The sequence below is a fragment of the Copadichromis virginalis genome, linkage group LG14 (genome assembly GCF_057382275.1).
Source record: "Copadichromis virginalis isolate Kocher_CV1m ecotype Utaka linkage group LG14, C_Virginalis_male_GT1.1, whole genome shotgun sequence".
NCBI lineage: Eukaryota > Metazoa > Chordata > Actinopteri > Cichliformes > Cichlidae > Copadichromis > Copadichromis virginalis.
Window position 1 is genome coordinate 5838662 of NC_140631.1, and position 13792 is coordinate 5852453.

Consider the following 13792-nt stretch of genomic DNA (forward strand, 5'->3'; position numbering starts at 1 on the left):
GAAGTTGTACAAAAACGCTTTATTTCGCCAAGACAATGCGTTTCTCACTGTTACATGAATTTGAATGGGAAACTCGCCTGAAACAAAGTATAGGTTTTCATTATGTGAATAATTTTAAAATCTTAGCTCAAACGGCTGCAAAACCTGTTTGCCCAGCACGGGCATATTGAGTTCTATAAGATAAAGCCATAAACATGTTTGTCTGAGTCTTCTATCAAAAGTTACAGCGATTTATATGAAGTTGTTCAAAAACGCTTTATTTCGCCAAGACAATGCGTTTCTCACTGTTACATGCATTTGAATGGGAAACTCGCCTGAAACAAAGTATAGGTTTTCATTATGTGAATAATTTTAAAATCTTAGCTCAAACGGCTGCAAAACCTGTTCTGTTTGCCCAGCACGGGGATATTGAGTTCTATAAGATAAAGCCATAAACATGTTTGTCTGAGTCTTCTATCAAAAGTTACAGCGATTTATATGAAGTTGTACAAAAACGCTTTCTTTCGCCAAGACAGTGCATTTCCCACTGTTACATGCATTTGAATGGGAAACTCGCCTGAAACAAAGTATAGGTTTTCATTATGTGAATAATTTTAAAATCTTAGCTCAAACGGCTGCAAAACCTGTTTGCCCAGCACAGGGATATTGAGTTCTATAAGATAAAGCCATAAACATGTTTGTCTGAGTCTTCTATCAAAAGTTACAGCGATTTATATGAAGTTGTTCAAAAACGCTTTATTTCGCCAAGACAATGCGTTTCTCACTGTTACATGAATTTGAATGGGAAACTCGCCTGACACAAAGTATAGGTTTTCATTATGTGAATAATTTTAAAATCTTAGCTCAAACGGCTGCAAAACCTTTTTGCCCAGCACGGGGATATTGAGTTCTATAAGATAAAGCCATAAACATGTTTGTCTGAGTCTTCTATCAAAAGTTACAGCGATTTATATGAAGTTGTACAAAAACGCTTTCTTTCGCCAAGACAGTGCGTTTCTCACTGTTACATGCATTTGAATGGGAAACTCGCCTGAAACAAAGTATAGGTTTTCATTATGTGAATAATTTTAAAATCTTAGCTCAAACGGCTGCAAAACCTGTTCTGTTTGCCCAGCACGGGGATATTGAGTTCTATAAGATAAAGCCATAAACATGTTTGTCTGAGTCTTCTATCAAAAGTTACATTGATTTATATGAAGTTGTTCAAAAACGCTTTATTTCGCCAAGACAATGCGTTTCTCACTGTTACATGAATTTGAATGGGAAACTCGCCTGAAACAAAGTATAGGTTTTCATTATGTGAATAATTTTAAAATCTTAGCTCAAACGGCTGCAAAACATGTTCTGTTTGCCCAGCACGGGGATATTGAGTTCTATAAGATAAAGCCATAAACATGTTTGTCTGAGTCTTCTATCAAAAGTTACAGCGATTTATATGACGTTGTACAAAAACGCTTTCTTTCGCCAAGACAGTGCGTTTCTCACTGTTACATGCATTTGAATGGGAAACTCGCCTGAAACAAAGTATAGGTTTTCATTATGTGAATAATTTTAAAATCTTAGCTCAAACGGCTGCAAAACCTGTTCTGTTTGCCCAGCACGGGGATATTGAGTTCTATAAGATAAAGCCATAAACATGTTTGTCTGAGTCTTCTATCAAAAGTTACAGCGATTTATATGAAGTTGTACAAAAACGCTTTCTTTCGCCAAGACAGTGCATTTCCCACTGTTACATGCATTTGAATGGGAAACTCGCCTGAAACAAAGTATAGGTTTTCATTATGTGAATAATTTTAAAATCTTAGCTCAAACGGCTGCAAAACCTGTTTGCCCAGCACAGGGATATTGAGTTCTATAAGATAAAGCCATAAACATGTTTGTCTGAGTCTTCTATCAAAAGTTACAGCGATTTATATGAAGTTGTTCAAAAACGCTTTATTTCGCCAAGACAATGCGTTTCTCACTGTTACATGAATTTGAATGGGAAACTCGCCTGACACAAAGTATAGGTTTTCATTATGTGAATAATTTTAAAATCTTAGCTCAAACGGCTGCAAAACCTTTTTGCCCAGCACGGGGATATTGAGTTCTATAAGATAAAGCCATAAACATGTTTGTCTGAGTCTTCTATCAAAAGTTACAGCGATTTATATGAAGTTGTACAAAAACGCTTTCTTTCGCCAAGACAGTGCGTTTCTCACTGTTACATGCATTTGAATGGGAAACTCGCCTGAAACAAAGTATAGGTTTTCATTATGTGAATAATTTTAAAATCTTAGCTCAAACGGCTGCAAAACCTGTTCTGTTTGCCCAGCACGGGGATATTGAGTTCTATAAGATAAAGCCATAAACATGTTTGTCTGAGTCTTCTATCAAAAGTTACAGCGATTTATATGAAGTTGTTCAAAAACGCTTTATTTCGCCAAGACAATGCGTTTCTCACTGTTACATGCATTTGAATGGGAAACTCGTCTGAAACAAAGTATAGGTTTTCATTATGTGAATAATTTTAAAATCTTAGCTCAAACGGCTGCAAAACCTGTTTGCCCAGCACGGGGATATTGAGTTCTATAAGATAAAGCCATAAACATGTTTGTCTGAGTCTTCTGTCAAAAGTTACAGCGATTTATATGAAGTTGTTCAAAAACGCTTTATTTCGCCAAGACAATGCGTTTCTCACTGTTACATGCATTTGAATGGGAAACTCGCCTGAAACAAAGTATAGGTTTTCATTATGTGAATAATTTTAAAATCTTAGCTCAAACGGCTGCAAAACCTGTTCTGTTTGCCCAGCACGGGGATATTGAGTTCTATAAGATAAAGCCATAAACATGTTTGTCTGAGTCTTCTATCAAAAGTTACAGCGATTTATATGAAGTTGTACAAAAACGCTTTATTTCGCCAAGACAATGCGTTTCTCACTGTTACATGAATTTGAATGGGAAACTCGCCTGAAACAAAGTATAGGTTTTCATTATGTGAATAATTTTAAAATCTTAGCTCAAACGGCTGCAAAACCTGTTTGCCCAGCACAGGGATATTGAGTTCTATAAGATAAAGCCATAAACATGTTTGTCTGAGTCTTCTATCAAAAGTTACAGCGATTTATATGAAGTTGTTCAAAAACGCTTTATTTCGCCAAGACAATGCGTTTCTCACTGTTACATGCATTTGAATGGGAAACTCGCCTGAAACAAAGTATAGGTTTTCATTATGTGAATAATTTTAAAATCTTAGCTCAAACGGCTGCAAAACCTGTTTGCCCAGCACGGGCATATTGAGTTCTATAAGATAAAGCCATAAACATGTTTGTCTGAGTCTTCTATCAAAAGTTACAGCGATTTATATGAAGTTGTACAAAAACGCTTTCTTTCGCCAAGACAGTGCGTTTCTCACTGTTACATGCATTTGAATGGGAAACTCGCCTGAAACAAAGTATAGGTTTTCATAATGTGAATAATTTTAAAATCTTAGCTCAAACGGCTGCAAAACCTGTTCTGTTTGCCCAGCACGGGGATATTGAGTTCTATAAGATAAAGCCATAAACATGTTTGTCTGAGTCTTCTATCAAAAGTTACAGCGATTTATATGAAGTTGTTCAAAAACGCTTTATTTCGCCAAGACAATGCGTTTCTCACTGTTACATGCATTTGAATGGGAAACTCGTCTGAAACAAAGTATAGGTTTTCATTATGTGAATAATTTTAAAATCTTAGCTCAAACGGCTGCAAAACCTGTTTGCCCAGCACGGGGATATTGAGTTCTATAAGATAAAGCCATAAACATGTTTGTCTGAGTCTTCTGTCAAAAGTTACAGCGATTTATATGAAGTTGTTCAAAAACGCTTTATTTCGCCAAGACAATGCGTTTCTCACTGTTACATGCATTTGAATGGGAAACTCGCCTGAAACAAAGTATAGGTTTTCATTATGTGAATAATTTTAAAATCTTAGCTCAAACGGCTGCAAAACCTGTTCTGTTTGCCCAGCACGGGGATATTGAGTTCTATAAGATAAAGCCATAAACATGTTTGTCTGAGTCTTCTATCAAAAGTTACAGCGATTTATATGAAGTTGTACAAAAACGCTTTATTTCGCCAAGACAATGCGTTTCTCACTGTTACATGAATTTGAATGGGAAACTCGCCTGAAACAAAGTATAGGTTTTCATTATGTGAATAATTTTAAAATCTTAGCTCAAACGGCTGCAAAACCTGTTTGCCCAGCACAGGGATATTGAGTTCTATAAGATAAAGCCATAAACATGTTTGTCTGAGTCTTCTATCAAAAGTTACAGCGATTTATATGAAGTTGTTCAAAAACGCTTTATTTCGCCAAGACAATGCGTTTCTCACTGTTACATGCATTTGAATGGGAAACTCGCCTGAAACAAAGTATAGGTTTTCATTATGTGAATAATTTTAAAATCTTAGCTCAAACGGCTGCAAAACCTGTTTGCCCAGCACGGGCATATTGAGTTCTATAAGATAAAGCCATAAACATGTTTGTCTGAGTCTTCTATCAAAAGTTACAGCGATTTATATGAAGTTGTACAAAAACGCTTTATTTCGCCAAGACAATGCGTTTCTCACTGTTACATGAATTTGAATGGGAAACTCGCCTGAAACAAAGTATAGGTTTTCATTATGTGAATAATTTTAAAATCTTAGCTCAAACGGCTGCAAAACCTGTTTGCCCAGCACGGGCATATTGAGTTCTATAAGATAAAGCCATAAACATGTTTGTCTGAGTCTTCTATCAAAAGTTACAGCGATTTATATGAAGTTGTTCAAAAACGCTTTATTTCGCCAAGACAATGCGTTTCTCACTGTTACATGCATTTGAATGGGAAACTCGCCTGAAACAAAGTATAGGTTTTCATTATGTGAATAATTTTAAAATCTTAGCTCAAACGGCTGCAAAACCTGTTCTGTTTGCCCAGCACGGGGATATTGAGTTCTATAAGATAAAGCCATAAACATGTTTGTCTGAGTCTTCTATCAAAAGTTACAGCGATTTATATGAAGTTGTACAAAAACGCTTTCTTTCGCCAAGACAGTGCATTTCTCACTGTTACATGCATTTGAATGGGAAACTCGCCTGAAACAAAGTATAGGTTTTCATTATGTGAATAATTTTAAAATCTTAGCTCAAACGGCTGCAAAACCTGTTTGCCCAGCACAGGGATATTGAGTTCTATAAGATAAAGCCATAAACATGTTTGTCTGAGTCTTCTATCAAAAGTTACAGCGATTTATATGAAGTTGTACAAAAACGCTTTCTTTCGCCAAGACAGTGCATTTCTCACTGTTACATGCATTTGAATTTGAAAGTCGCCTGAGACAAAGTATAGGTTTTCATTATGTGAATAATTTTAAAATCTTAGCTCAAACGGCTGCAAAACCTGTTTGCCCAGCACGGGGATATTGAGTTCTATAAGATAAAGCCATAAACATGTTTGTCTGAGTCTTCTATCAAAAGTTACAGCGATTTATATGAAGTTGTTCAAAAACGCTTTATTTCGCCAAGACAATGCGTTTCTCACTGTTACATGCATTTGAATGGGAAACTCGCCTGAAACAAAGTATAGGTTTTCATTATGTGAATAATTTTAAAATCTTAGCTCAAACGGCTGCAAAACCTGTTCTGTTTGCCCAGCACGGGGATATTGAGTTCTATAAGATAAAGCCATAAACATGTTTGTCTGAGTCTTTTATCAAAAGTTACAGCGATTTATATGAAGTTGTACAAAAACGCTTTATTTCGCCAAGACAATGCGTTTCTCACTGTTACATGAATTTGAATGGGAAACTCGCCTGAAACAAAGTATAGGTTTTCATTATGTGAATAATTTTAAAATCTTAGCTCAAACGGCTGCAAAACCTGTTTGCCCAGCACAGGGATATTGAGTTCTATAAGATAAAGCCATAAACATGTTTGTCTGAGTCTTCTATCAAAAGTTACAGCGATTTATATGAAGTTGTTCAAAAACGCTTTATTTCGCCAAGACAATGCGTTTCTCACTGTTACATGCATTTGAATGGGAAACTCGCCTGAAACAAAGTATAGGTTTTCATTATGTGAATAATTTTAAAATCTTAGCTCAAACGGCTGCAAAACCTGTTTGCCCAGCACGGGGATATTGAGTTCTATAAGATAAAGCCATAAACATGTTTGTCTGAGTCTTCTATCAAAAGTTACAGCGATTTATATGAAGTTGTTCAAAAACGCTTTATTTCGCCAAGACAATGCGTTTCTCACTGTTACATGCATTTGAATGGGAAACTCGCCTGAAACAAAGTATAGGTTTTCATTATGTGAATAATTTTAAAATCTTAGCTCAAACGGCTGCAAAACCTGTTCTGTTTGCCCAGCACGGGGATATTGAGTTCTATAAGATAAAGCCATAAACATGTTTGTCTGAGTCTTCTATCAAAAGTTACAGCGATTTATATGAAGTTGTACAAAAACGCTTTCTTTCGCCAAGACAGTGCATTTCTCACTGTTACATGCATTTGAATGGGAAACTCGCCTGAAACAAAGTATAGGTTTTCATTATGTGAATAATTTTAAAATCTTAGCTCAAACGGCTGCAAAACCTGTTTGCCCAGCACAGGGATATTGAGTTCTATAAGATAAAGCCATAAACATGTTTGTCTGAGTCTTCTATCAAAAGTTACAGCGATTTATATGAAGTTGTTCAAAAACGCTTTATTTCGCCAAGACAATGCCTTTCTCACTGTTACATGCATTTGAATGGGAAACTCGCCTGAAACAAAGTATAGGTTTTCATTATGTGAATAATTTTAAAATCTTAGCTCAAACGGCTGCAAAACCTGTTTGCCCAGCACTGGGATATTGAGTTCTATAAGATAAAGCCATAAACATGTTTGTCTGAGTCTTCTATCAAAAGTTACAGCGATTTATATGAAGTTGTACAAAAACGCTTTCTTTCGCCAAGACAGTGCATTTCTCACTGTTACATGCATTTGAATTTGAAAGTCGCCTGAGACAAAGTATAGGTTTTCATTATGTGAATAATTTTAAAATCTTAGCTCAAACGGCTGCAAAACCTGTTTGCCCAGCACGGGGATATTGAGTTCTATAAGATAAAGCCATAAACATGTTTGTCTGAGTCTTCTATCAAAAGTTACAGCGATTTATATGAAGTTGTACAAAAACGCTTTATTTCGCCAAGACAATGCGTTTCTCACTGTTACATGAATTTGAATGGGAAACTCGCCTGACACAAAGTATAGGTTTTCATTATGTGAATAATTTTAAAATCTTAGCTCAAACGGCTGCAAAACCTGTTTGCCCAGCACGGGGATATTGAGTTCTATAAGATAAAGCCATAAACATGTTTGTCTGAGTCTTCTATCAAAAGTTACAGCGATTTATATGAAGTTGTACAAAAACGCTTTATTTCGCCAAGACAATGCGTTTCTCACTGTTACATGAATTTGAATGGGAAACTCGCCTGACACAAAGTATAGGTTTTCATTATGTGAATAATTTTAAAATCTTAGCTCAAACGGCTGCAAAACCTTTTTGCCCAGCACGGGGATATTGAGTTCTATAAGATAAAGCCATAAACATGTTTGTCTGAGTCTTCTATCAAAAGTTACAGCGATTTATATGAAGTTGTACAAAAACGCTTTATTTCGCCAAGACAGTGCGTTTCTCACTGTTACATGCATTTGAATGGGAAACTCGCCTGAAACAAAGTATAGGTTTTCATAATGTGAATAATTTTAAAATCTTAGCTCAAACGGCTGCAAAACCTGTTCTGTTTGCCCAGCACGGGGATATTGAGTTCTATAAGATAAAGCCATAAACATGTTTGTCTGAGTCTTCTATCAAAAGTTACAGCGATTTATATGAAGTTGTTCAAAAACGCTTTATTTCGCCAAGACAATGCGTTTCTCACTGTTACATGCATTTGAATGGGAAACTCGCCTGAAACAAAGTATAGGTTTTCATAATGTGAATAATTTTAAAATCTTAGCTCAAACGGCTGCAAAACCTGTTCTGTTTGCCCAGCACGGGGATATTGAGTTCTATAAGATAAAGCCATAAACATGTTTGTCTGAGTCTTCTGTCAAAAGTTACAGCGATTTATATGAAGTTGTTCAAAAACGCTTTATTTCGCCAAGACAATGCGTTTCTCACTGTTACATGCATTTGAATGGGAAACTCGCCTGAAACAAAGTATAGGTTTTCATTATGTGAATAATTTTAAAATCTTAGCTCAAACGGCTGCAAAACCTGTTCTGTTTGCCCAGCACGGGGATATTGAGTTCTATAAGATAAAGCCATAAACATGTTTGTCTGAGTCTTCTATCAAAAGTTACAGCGATTTATATGAAGTTGTACAAAAACGCTTTCTTTCGCCAAGACAGTGCATTTCTCACTGTTACATGCATTTGAATGGGAAACTCGCCTGAAACAAAGTATAGGTTTTCATTATGTGAATAATTTTAAAATCTTAGCTCAAACGGCTGCAAAACCTGTTTGCCCAGCACAGGGATATTGAGTTCTATAAGATAAAGCCATAAACATGTTTGTCTGAGTCTTCTGTCAAAAGTTACAGCGATTTATATGAAGTTGTTCAAAAACGCTTTATTTCGCCAAGACAATGCGTTTCTCACTGTTACATGCATTTGAATGGGAAACTCGCCTGAAACAAAGTATAGGTTTTCATTATGTGAATAATTTTAAAATCTTAGCTCAAACGGCTGCAAAACCTGTTCTGTTTGCCCAGCACGGGGATATTGAGTTCTATAAGATAAAGCCATAAACATGTTTGTCTGAGTCTTCTATCAAAAGTTACAGCGATTTATATGAAGTTGTACAAAAACGCTTTCTTTCGCCAAGACAGTGCATTTCTCACTGTTACATGCATTTGAATGGGAAACTCGCCTGAAACAAAGTATAGGTTTTCATTATGTGAATAATTTTAAAATCTTAGCTCAAACGGCTGCAAAACCTGTTTGCCCAGCACAGGGATATTGAGTTCTATAAGATAAAGCCATAAACATGTTTGTCTGAGTCTTCTATCAAAAGTTACAGCGATTTATATGAAGTTGTTCAAAAACGCTTTATTTCGCCAAGACAATGCGTTTCTCACTGTTACATGCATTTGAATGGGAAACTCGCCTGAAACAAAGTATAGGTTTTCATTATGTGAATAATTTTAAAATCTTAGCTCAAACGGCTGCAAAACCTGTTCTGTTTGCCCAGCACGGGGATATTGAGTTCTATAAGATAAAGCCATAAACATGTTTGTCTGAGTCTTCTATCAAAAGTTACAGCGATTTATATGAAGTTGTACAAAAACGCTTTCTTTCGCCAAGACAGTGCATTTCTCACTGTTACATGCATTTGAATTTGAAAGTCGCCTGAGACAAAGTATAGGTTTTCATTATGTGAATAATTTTAAAATCTTAGCTCAAACGGCTGCAAAACCTGTTTGCCCAGCACGGGGATATTGAGTTCTATAAGATAAAGCCATAAACATGTTTGTCTGAGTCTTCTATCAAAAGTTACAGCGATTTATATGAAGTTATACAAAAACGCTTTATTTCGCCAAGACAATGCGTTTCTCACTGTTACATGAATTTGAATGGGAAACTCGCCTGACACAAAGTATAGGTTTTCATTATGTGAATAATTTTAAAATCTTAGCTCAAACGGCTGCAAAACCTTTTTGCCCAGCACAGGGATATTGAGTTCTATAAGATAAAGCCATAAACATGTTTGTCTGAGTCTTCTATCAAAAGTTACAGCGATTTATATGAAGTTGTACAAAAACGCTTTCTTTCGCCAAGACAGTGCGTTTCTCACTGTTACATGCATTTGAATGGGAAACTCGCCTGAAACAAAGTATAGGTTTTCATAATGTGAATAATTTTAAAATCTTAGCTCAAACGGCTGCAAAACCTGTTCTGTTTGCCCAGCACGGGGATATTGAGTTCTATAAGATAAAGCCATAAACATGTTTGTCTGAGTCTTCTATCAAAAGTTACAGCGATTTATATGAAGTTGTTCAAAAACGCTTTATTTCGCCAAGACAATGCGTTTCTCACTGTTACATGCATTTGAATGGGAAACTCGCCTGAAACAAAGTATAGGTTTTCATTATGTGAATAATTTTAAAATCTTAGCTCAAACGGCTGCAAAACCTGTTTGCCCAGCACAGGGATATTGAGTTCTATAAGATAAAGCCATAAACATGTTTGTCTGAGTCTTCTATCAAAAGTTACAGCGATTTATATGAAGTTGTTCAAAAACGCTTTATTTCGCCAAGACAATGCGTTTCTCACTGTTACATGCATTTGAATGGGAAACTCGCCTGAGACAAAGTATAGGTTTTCATTATGTGAATAATTTTAAAATCTTAGCTCAAACGGCTGCAAAAACTTTTTGCCCAGCACAGGGATATTGAGTTCTATAAGATAAAGCCATAAACATGTTTGTCTGAGTCTTCTATCAAAAGTTACAGCGATTTATATGAAGTTGTACAAAAACGCTTTCTTTCGCCAAGACAGTGCGTTTCTCACTGTTACATGCATTTGAATGGGAAACTCGCCTGAAACAAAGTATAGGTTTTCATAATGTGAATAATTTTAAAATCTTAGCTCAAACGGCTGCAAAACCTGTTCTGTTTGCCCAGCACGGGGATATTGAGTTCTATAAGATAAAGCCATAAACATGTTTGTCTGAGTCTTCTATCAAAAGTTACAGCGATTTATATGAAGTTGTTCAAAAACGCTTTATTTCGCCAAGACAATGCGTTTCTCACTGTTACATGCATTTGAATGGGAAACTCGCCTGAAACAAAGTATAGGTTTTCATTATGTGAATAATTTTAAAATCTTAGCTCAAACGGCTGCAAAACCTGTTTGCCCAGCACGGGGATATTGAGTTCTATAAGATAAAGCCATAAACATGTTTGTCTGAGTCTTCTATCAAAAGTTACAGCGATTTATATGAAGTTGTACAAAAACGCTTTATTTCGCCAAGACAATGCGTTTCTCACTGTTACATGAATTTGAATGGGAAACTCGCCTGACACAAAGTATAGGTTTTCATTATGTGAATAATTTTAAAATCTTAGCTCAAACGGCTGCAAAACCTTTTTGCCCAGCACGGGGATATTGAGTTCTATAAGATAAAGCCATAAACATGTTTGTCTGAGTCTTCTATCAAAAGTTACAGCGATTTATATGAAGTTGTACAAAAACGCTTTCTTTCGCCAAGACAGTGCGTTTCTCACTGTTACATGCATTTGAATGGGAAACTCGCCTGACACAAAGTATAGGTTTTCATAATGTGAATAATTTTAAAATCTTAGCTCAAACGGCTGCAAAACCTGTTCTGTTTGCCCAGCACGGGGATATTGAGTTCTATAAGATAAAGCCATAAACATGTTTGTCTGAGTCTTCTATCAAAAGTTACAGCGATTTATATGAAGTTGTTCAAAAACGCTTTATTTCGCCAAGACAATGCGTTTCTCACTGTTACATGCATTTGAATGGGAAACTCGCCTGAAACAAAGTATAGGTTTTCATTATGTGAATAATTTTAAAATCTTAGCTCAAACGGCTGCAAAACCTGTTTGCCCAGCACAGGGATATTGAGTTCTATAAGATAAAGCCATAAACATGTTTGTCTGAGTCTTCTGTCAAAAGTTACAGCGATTTATATGAAGTTGTTCAAAAACGCTTTATTTCGCCAAGACAATGCGTTTCTCACTGTTACATGCATTTGAATGGGAAACTCGCCTGAGACAAAGTATAGGTTTTCATTATGTGAATAATTTTAAAATCTTAGCTCAAACGGCTGCAAAACCTGTTTGCCCAGCACGGGGATATTGAGTTCTATAAGATAAAGCCATAAACATGTTTGTCTGAGTCTTCTATCAAAAGTTACAGCGATTTATATGAAGTTGTACAAAAACGCTTTCTTTCGCCAAGACAGTGCATTTCTCACTGTTACATGCATTTGAATGGGAAACTCGCCTGAGATAAAGTATAGGTTTTCATTATGTGAATAATTTTAAAATCTTAGCTCAAACGGCTGCAAAACCTGTTTGCCCAGCACGGGGATATTGAGTTCTATAAGATAAAGCCATAAACATGTTTGTCTGAGTCTTCTATCAAAAGTTACAGCGATTTATATGAAGTTGTACAAAAACGCTTTCTTTCGCCAAGACAATGCGTTTCTCACTGTTACATGAATTTGAATGGGAAACTCGCCTGAAACAAAGTATAGGTTTTCATAATGTGAATAATTTTAAAATCTTAGCTCAAACGGCTGCAAAACCTGTTCTGTTTGCCCAGCACGGGGATATTGAGTTCTATAAGATAAAGCCATAAACATGTTTGTCTGAGTCTTCTATCAAAAGTTACAGCGATTTATATGAAGTTGTACAAAAACGCTTTCTTTCGCCAAGACAGTGCATTTCTCACTGTTACATGCATTTGAATGGGAAACTCGCCTGAAACAAAGTATAGGTTTTCATTATGTGAATAATTTTAAAATCTTAGCTCAAACGGCTGCAAAACCTGTTTGCCCAGCACAGGGATATTGAGTTCTATAAGATAAAGCCATAAACATGTTTGTCTGAGTCTTCTATCAAAAGTTACAGCGATTTATATGAAGTTGTTCAAAAACGCTTTATTTCGCCAAGACAATGCGTTTCTCACTGTTACATGCATTTGAATGGGAAACTCGCCTGAAACAAAGTATAGGTTTTCATTATGTGAATAATTTTAAAATCTTAGCTCAAACGGCTGCAAAACCTGTTTGCCCAGCACGGGGATATTGAGTTCTATAAGATAAAGCCATAAACATGTTTGTCTGAGTCTTCTATCAAAAGTTACAGCGATTTATATGAAGTTGTACAAAAACGCTTTCTTTCGCCAAGACAGTGCGTTTCTCACTGTTACATGCATTTGAATGGGAAACTCGCCTGAAACAAAGTATAGGTTTTCATAATGTGAATAATTTTAAAATCTTAGCTCAAACGGCTGCAAAACCTGTTCTGTTTGCCCAGCACGGGGATATTGAGTTCTATAAGATAAAGCCATAAACATGTTTGTCTGAGTCTTCTATCAAAAGTTACAGCGATTTATATGAAGTTGTTCAAAAACGCTTTATTTCGCCAAGACAATGCGTTTCTCACTGTTACATGCATTTGAATGGGAAACTCGCCTGAAACAAAGTATAGGTTTTCATTATGTGAATAATTTTAAAATCTTAGCTCAAACGGCTGCAAAACCTGTTTGCCCAGCACAGGGATATTGAGTTCTATAAGATAAAGCCATAAACATGTTTGTCTGAGTCTTCTATCAAAAGTTACAGCGATTTATATGAAGTTGTTCAAAAACGCTTTATTTCGCCAAGACAATGCGTTTCTCACTGTTACATGCATTTGAATGGGAAACTCGCCTGAAACAAAGTATAGGTTTTCATTATGTGAATAATTTTAAAATCTTAGCTCAAACGGCTGCAAAACCTGTTCTGTTTGCCCAGCACGGGGATATTGAGTTCTATAAGATAAAGCCATAAACATGTTTGTCTGAGTCTTCTATCAAAAGTTACAGCGATTTATATGAAGTTGTACAAAAACGCTTTCTTTCGCCAAGACAGTGCATTTCTCACTGTTACATGCATTTGAATGGGAAACTCGCCTGAGATAAAGTATAGGTTTTCATTATGTGAATAATTTTAAAATCTTAGCTCAAACGGCTGCAAAACCTGTTCTGTTTGCCCAGCACGGGGATATT